This window comes from Pavona decussata, unplaced genomic scaffold (assembly GCF_977016875.1).
Source record: "Pavona decussata unplaced genomic scaffold, jaPavDecu1.1 SCAFFOLD_114, whole genome shotgun sequence".
Lineage (NCBI taxonomy): Eukaryota > Metazoa > Cnidaria > Anthozoa > Scleractinia > Agariciidae > Pavona > Pavona decussata.
This window is the reverse complement of record NW_028145528.1, coordinates 2,225,332-2,233,339: the sequence shown is the minus strand read 5'-3', so window position 1 is coordinate 2,233,339 and position 8,008 is coordinate 2,225,332. Positions and strand designations below refer to the sequence as shown.

Here is an 8,008-nt window from a genome sequence, read left to right as displayed (position 1 = left end):
AAAAGGTCGAGATGTGTGGAATGCACTTTGACACAATACGCCATTTCATAACGGTAGTTTGGTAGTGTAGCATGATAGGAGAGACGGTATTAATTTCACTGATTTCAAGTTATTTCCGTGGGACTCAATATAAACTCGAAAATTTCACCTGAAAAGAATCATTTGATAACTTAATGCTGTTATGGGGAGCACTTAAGTTCAAAGCTAGTTATTTACATGTATAAAAGCATGAGATGAAACCAGAGACCTTGGCATTTATCTAAAAGCTTCCGAGAACTGTAATGACGCATGCAAAGTAACAGGAGTAACATGAAGTGCTGTAATGGCGTATTGTGTCAAAGAGCATTCCACACATCTCGACCTTTTCACGGGCTAAACTAAATATTTCAACACGATAAATAAGAAAAATTGCACGTTCAAAAACGTTCTTCTATTAGCAGCATATTCGTATACCCCCGATGATATGGTCATCTGAAATATGGCAAAAATCACTCTAACTAAATATATAAGGAATAGCAAACATTGTATTCTTTACGTGGGCAACTTCAAAGGAACGAATTTTCAGATCGAGATGAAATATAGTTTGGAAGCAAGCACAAGGGATGTGAAAACGATTGTGAAAACATCAACTCGAGAAAACGTTTCCTTGTCTTGAACGAGAGTTTTGAAACTCTACGAATTTGCATAATCAGACGATTTCGAACTTTCCCAATTTTTGCCAAAATAAAAATTCGCTGGAAATTTGGAATTTAATTTTTGAAAATAGTTCACCAAAAGGGTCTTTTAGGGCAAATAAAAAGAAATTCGAATTTTCGCTTCTGTTGGCGGATTCTTGAATGGTAATGGTATTTATTATTTAATAGCCGTTGTCGGTAACTTTCAAGAATCCGGCGACATAAAGCTAGTCCATAAAGCTACGTACAGCCTTATTTCTCGGAAAGTAGGATCCATTACATTCGAGCGACCAATAGAGGTTAGTGCAGATTGCCTACTAGACACGAAAGAGGAGTTTCCTCGAGCCAGAAATTTATCTCTCTCTACTGCTTCTGAGAGAGAAGGAACCTGCATGCCATACCAAGCAGCGCGTTAGTTTACCCTTACATCGGCAGTTCAAATATATCAATTTCATATATTTGAATTTCAGAGTGGATCCCTATTTGTTAATGAGTGCACGTAGCTAAAAACAGTTTATAAATAGACCTATATTTTGTATGCTGCTAGCCTGCAGGTGGCATGTCATGATCATGGCACACGGCATGACACACTTCGGATCCGTGGCCCCATTTCCGCCCTCGAGGGAGCCGTTGTCAAAATGACGATGTAAAATTTCATGATTTTTGATTCAATTCACGGGAGAATAGGGCTCAAAGAACACAGCTAAGATTGTTACTTTTAAAGAAAGTTCCCAAATTCCCGCGTCTCGTTTCAAATTCCTGAAAATAGTCTAAAATCGAGCAATAAGTTCACTCCTTACTAGGCTCAAATTCGTCAAAATGGCCAAATATTGAGCAATAAGTTCATCTCATTCTGTTCTTAATTTCATGAAAATAACAAAAAAATCAAACTATAAGGTTAGTCTTTTCTGGTCTCAAGTTCATGAAATAGTCAAAAAGAGAACAACGAGTTCATCTTTTCTAGTCTCAAATTCCTCTAAATTAAAAAAAATCGAGTTTTGTCGTTGGCTGGATCATTCGCATAGTAGAAACGGTAGCAATTTTTGTCTTTATGTACTCACAGGTTTTCAGTAGTAGATTTTGATGAGTGCGGAGTCAAAACGAATTCTGCAGTTTAGATCTCTTCATTGAAAATGAATGTGGCTTTATCGTAGCGAAATTTTGCCGGGAAATGCTTGACGAGTGCCTTTTACGGAGAACACTTTTTGAGTCCTTAGATGAAATCCTACAATGCTGTTGTGAAGGGTTTTCCTGGGGTATTGTTTATGATACTGTACATGGTGGTTGTAACCTTTGTGTACGATTGTGACCACTGAAATGAATCTACTGAGCAGTACTTTCCCCTTGTTCTGTTCGTTATTGTATGAGCCTGTAGATGAAAAACCAGTGTGGCTATTCAAATGAAACATACTCTTTGAGCTAATTATCTCTGACAAAACCGTGGTTACAATATCTTCTTCACCCATAGAGCCATAAACCGCGCAAAATATCTTAAAGAGTTTCTCAAATCATTCCAAGATGCGCAGAACACATGCACAGTACCAAAAGGGGGCACCATCGCCCTGGCCCTGGAACCGCCGAGGGTTTGACCCTGTCTCGTACCCAGACATCTCTCTCTTGTGTTAATTTGCATGCAGTGGTAGGTAGGAAGCTAGGTGCGCATCGCTAGCTTTGCGTCGTACTGCGTTACGAGATGAATGCATCATTATGAGTTCTAATGGAATGAATAATATTCCGGTATGGGTATTAACTGGATCGCCCAAAAGAAAATGGTTAAAAACTGTAGTATTTCCAAAGGAAAGGTCATCGTTTTTTCTCGCCTTTCTACTGTTTGTTGCAGCATCGGCTAATCTCGCAGCCAGATCTCAGTCGGTTCGGAAATGTTGACCGTGGGAGATCGATCTGGGTACGAGATGAGTTCTTTATTTATTTATTTAGCTTTGTCCAATATGGACAGGGATACCGCAACAGCTAAGGCCAATTACTGCGGACCCGGGATATACGGAATATACGCACAAAGACCAGACCACAACACCGGGAACTACGTCCCCTACTCTTTGCGAACAGTGAGTGGGTTCTTTAACGTCCCACAGAGTTAAGCATCGGCTAATCTCGTACCCACATTTCGACATTCCCAAACCGACTGAGATCAGGGTACGAGATTAAGCATCGGCAGCATACTGCATTTGATGAGATTTTAAAAATTGCACTCAATGTAATCGTTAACAGACAGGTCTGGAAAATGGCATATTTTGGTTTTCAATAGGGTCAGGGTTTAAAGAACCGAGTCGCAGTATTTGAGAGCCAACTCTATAAAGCAAATAATCTAAAAAAAAAAAGAACAAGGCTGATTTCACGGTCAGGGAAGTATATTTTCCAATATTTCGAAAGGCACGGCCTTTCTTCTTCAGGGTATGTTTGAGACTCTATAAGCTCTAATTTGATATAGGGGTTTAGGTATCTACGGTTTAAAGCGGACGCGCTACATCGCTTGGACGTGAGATACCTCGAGGGATACGATAACCTTAACAGCTCTTTGATTTTAAGAAGGGTAGGTTCTTTCTCGGTGTACAGACTTTTTATCGCACTCTCGGATTCCGTCATGTTGGATTTTTTTAGCTGTACTTGCTTCTTGTTCAACGAAGCCTCGGTCGTCTCTTTTATTCTTTTTCGATGATTCCATTCTTGTAGGGGAACCTTGTTACATTTACTTTAGGCGAACGTCATTTATCAACTATTTTAAACGGAAGGAGGGCCACCGTTTGCTCAGGCAATAAACATGTGGCCGTTCCGGACGAGGTCGCGCATGCGTGTACGAGATGGTTGGTGTTTGATGTACGGATAAACAAAAGGAATAAGAATAACTTGTGAAATGGGGGAGGGAGAAAAAAAAACTTACGACGTAGATTACCTTATTACAGCGCTGCGGCGAGCAAAAACGAAAGCAAAAACATTTCATTTCAGTATGAATTTCGCACAGATTTTTCCAAGATGACATGCTTTCAGTGGGGTCTTAGTTTTCGTACTACGAAAACTAAGACCGCGGCTCACTATTTTCAGTAGTTACTAAGCTTAAATCCATTGCAGAAGGTCTTGCCCTTTTTTTACGTTAATTGGACGTTTTCTGGAGAAGATGCCAGTTTGGCTAAAGCTTATTCGGTTGATAATTATTTGGTCACGCAAACCTAGGTCAACAGTGGACAGAACACGTTTCATGTCTTGCGAATTCAACTTCTGTGTGATCTGAAACTTGCCGAGCAATATCCAGCCTTCAAATCTCGTGCTAGCATTAGGTTTTTCCCACGTTTTATCCGCGTAAAAATATCTCCTCAAGATTGATAAACATAACAAAACGCGTTCTAATGCGTGCTGTGCGAAATTATAAATAACACCAGACGTTCACTGGCAGACCAGAGCACTTGTACTAAAAGTCAAAACGACAACGCATAGATCGACACGAGATTACAGCTGAAATACTATCCTATGGATCGCTGAGCTTATACGTCGTTCAACAATTAAAGCTAGTTAACAATCCTTACCTACGTAATGATTAACAAGTTTCGCAAAAGCCGGGCTTCGATCACCTGTCAGCGGCATCACCCGTATATATTAGACTTTCGTTTTCCAATCGAATCTGCTATGTTTCAGTAGGACTGTGGGCTCAAAACAAAATAACCTAAAATGCTTAAAATGATTCCAGTGGACTGCTAAGCTCAACTGCTTTGATAATAAGCTATTCCTTATGATTACGAGCGGACCGGAAGTTGTAATGGCTTACAATGCACATTTGGCCACATCCCAGCCACTGTACTCAGTTGATGGCAAGGAAAATATCGCAAAAATACAAAGTGAGCTCTTCCAGCCGGTTGTTGGAAATCAGACAGAAGACGCAAATTTTGACGAGGAATCTGGACTCATTTCACATCCACGTGTCGAAGAAACAAAGCCTTCATGTCGAAGCGGAAGTTGTTGCTCCGACATTTTCGTTTCGGGGAAACTATTCAGGTTGATAACTAAATCCACAGGGCTTTGGAACCCGAGGAAAACGCACTATGCTCTGCTTTGCGCTATTTTTGTCGCCTTGAACATCTTATCGATACTCGCAGAAGTTTCAATTTTAAGCATTTGTGGTCCCTTTGTGGATGGTTGCGTGACACATACACGGTCCGTGACAAGTGTCACAAATGGACGGAAAACTGTGGCGATTTTTACCCAGACCTACTTATCAGCCTTTTCGTTCTCCGATACAGTGACTTGTATTCTCCTAATCTACACCTTATGGCGCGCGCAACGACATTTGCCTTTGCTCTCTCTTGCTTCTGCGCAAACTAAGGTAAACTCTTGGAACTGGCTGTTGATCAACATGATGTTGATTCTTTGTTCGCTTGCCATAACTGTTGGATGTGGATTTAGAATATCAGTTGTTCAATACCACAAAATGAAATTTTACATTATGTACGGATTGGGAATTTCTATCACCTACTTGACGGCTTTGACGTGTTGCTGTGTGTTTGCGGTATTGACATGCGCACTATGCAGTTTGGCTGACGTGTGTTTTCAAGAAATTTGTAGCATGGATCACGGGAACATTAATGACGTCACTGCAATACACAAAACTTTGTGCAAACAGTTATCTGCATTTTCACAAGCGTTAAAACCATGGTTTATCGCTCATTGGTGTCTGTTTGGTGGTAACTGTCTTGCTCTATTTGCTTTCGACTCGTCACATTTTTCTTTGTTGTCTCGACAGTTAAGCAGAGCACCAGCAGTGTTCATGGTCATCGCTTTTGTCCTAAACTTCACATTCTTCCTGATACCATGTGTTTATGCTTCACGAGTAACGTGGAAGTGTCAGGATTTGCTGTCTAAAATAAACAATATGGGCTCAGGAAACTGGAAAGAGGGACATCCTTTTCGTGAACTCGCCAATGTGAACGAATTTATTTTCTACGCCGAGAGGAGTATGTGTGGATTTAAGATTGGAAGTATAACTTTTGGATCGAGTGGGCCTTGGTTTTCTGTGTTCTTAGGTCTCCTTGGTCTAGGAGTAAGATTTCTTGGATACATTAAATAACACTGCATTGAGATCACTATGGGACTAGGCGTTTGCCCATTATGCTAGCACTTTGCTAGGGGAGGGGAGGGAGCAACTCCTATAATAGAAGTTACTACATTGCTCAACGGAAATTCTGAAAGGAGCTGCTTAAAGGTTTCAGAAATATTTTTGGGGGTGCGATTTAAATTCACTTTCACGCCTAAGAAGTACCAATTCTATCAGCTAGCTTTTGCCGTTATTGCTTTAATTTCCTTGTGCACCATAAACTTTAGCAGTATAACTCTTGCAACAGTCAGTATCCAAACCAATAATTTTATTTTAATTTTTTGTCAGAGGCTTTATTGGTTTAATCATGCAAGATCGTGAACGCGATTGTCTTGTTATTTAATTTTATGGGGACATTAATTGACTTTTATGGTCTATCTTTTATGAATGACGTTTCTTATCTAAGTTTGATGACCTTTTATTAGCTCTCAGCAACGACCAATCAGTTTGTACAATGTGGTGGTATATTCTTAGTATCAGAGTCTAATGTCATGAAAGATGTTAGCCATGGTGGTTTAGAATGATAACTCAAAATAAATCGTTAGTCTCACGATTGTGTCACATGGATGTGGAGGGCGACGTTTCGACCAATATACATGTACCGCTGGTCTTCATGAGCTGATCACTATCAGAATCTTTTTTTCCTTCCTACGCGACCCACGGAAATATGACACTCCCTTAGGTGAAGCCTTCTCGTTTAGCAACTCTATGAAAAATCTCGCCTTCTCTCCCAAAAAGGTTTTAGAGCTCCAAGACGAAACAATAAGGGCTTTAGGGCTCTATCGTTTAACCCGAGGACGCCAATGAGTAATAATAACAATGACTACTAAAGCAATATGTAATTATAATAAGAACCTTCCCAGAATCCCTTCCACCTGAAAAATAACTTTGTCGACTTAAGATACCCATGAGGATGTCACTCCATGTGGAAATAATACATACCATGAAATATCTCGGCTTCTCTTCATTTTGAATTTGGCCTCTTGTTTTGTTTGTTTTCCATCAATGCTTCTTAAGCCGCAAGAAACACGGCGTTGAGTTAGAGCAACTCCCAAACGCATTCCCGGCAACTGATGAGATATACAGTGGGAATGACCTTTTAACTCATCTAATTTGAAGCAGTCGACGTTAACCACGGGGATCTTTTTCTTTAGTATCAATCTTCCAATTCCTGGCAAACTAGCTAAACAAAAATAACAAATTGGTTGGAAGACCAAGAGAACACGTCTCCTGTAAGCCTGGCTACGGCCCTGTTTAAAATCTCACGGAGAGGCAGGGAAACTCGTAAACCACAGCAGTAATATCCAATTATCCAGAACCAGCATTTTTTATCCGTGCTCGGTTGGAACCCAGGCTCCACGTTTCAGAGTACCCGTTGATATTGATCTCGTGTCTTATGCCAGTTATAATAATAAAAAATGTCGGTAATATACTAAATTATTTCCCTCCCCCCCCCCTCCCTCCCCCCAGAAAAGGGGGCTTTCCAGGGATAATGAAACAAACCGGACGACAACCACATTCCCATCCCAGGGCATTTGCAGGTTGGCGCCCCGGGGGATACTCCCCTCTATGGGCTATATAGGTATGTGCGGCCCCAAAGGATATGGTTTTTCAGCGTTTTGTCTTTATAGGGTATCGATTTTTATCCGTTTCGAAACCATTTTGATAATAAATAGGGTATAGATTTTTGCACTCTAGTCTTGAATTCGTTCTTTATTTTTTACCGCAACTGTGTACGTGCCGCAATGGCTTGTCACGCGCTCTGATCACGCGCCGGGCTCCAGGGGTTTTTGAACTGAAGTTGATCAGATACTATGAACTGAAGATTTTTGGTCACACCCCTAATCAATTTTTGGGGGAGTCCCCCCCCCCCCCCTTCAACCCCCGGGATTGGCGCCTAATTTATAAGGGAAAAGCCCTGGGAACGATGTTGAGAGGAAGAAACAAATAATTTTAAATGCGACATATCATGGTTAAGACGGTCAAGGATCCCAACTGGCAGGAGGCAGACTAGCTGCATATTTACAAGCGCGGTTGAGGAGTTGAACTTAGGGCTACCGAGAAACAACTCCAATATAGTGGTCAGAGCAGGACTTGAAACCAAGACTTCCGGATTAAAGTCCAACTACCCAGCCAAGGCCGCATCAGCAAAGACATGTACTTTCAAACCACTAGGACAGACGTTCTCACAATATCTTTGCGCAAGAATGTCTGCAATAGGCGAGGTACCTGT

The 8,008-nt window shown here is 41.0% G+C and overlaps 1 long non-coding RNA gene across 1 annotated transcript in view; it reads left to right on the top strand.

Annotated features, from left to right (window-relative positions):
* Window positions 1-7,942: 7,942 nt before the first annotated feature.
* LOC146470147 (uncharacterized) overlaps window positions 7,943-8,008 on the top strand; it is a 40,758-nt gene continuing 40,692 nt past the window's right edge. Inside the window, exon 1 of the long non-coding RNA XR_014867070.1 lies at window positions 7,943-8,000. This is a non-coding gene — a long non-coding RNA (uncharacterized LOC146470147). The remainder of the gene's footprint in view (window positions 8,001-8,008) is intronic.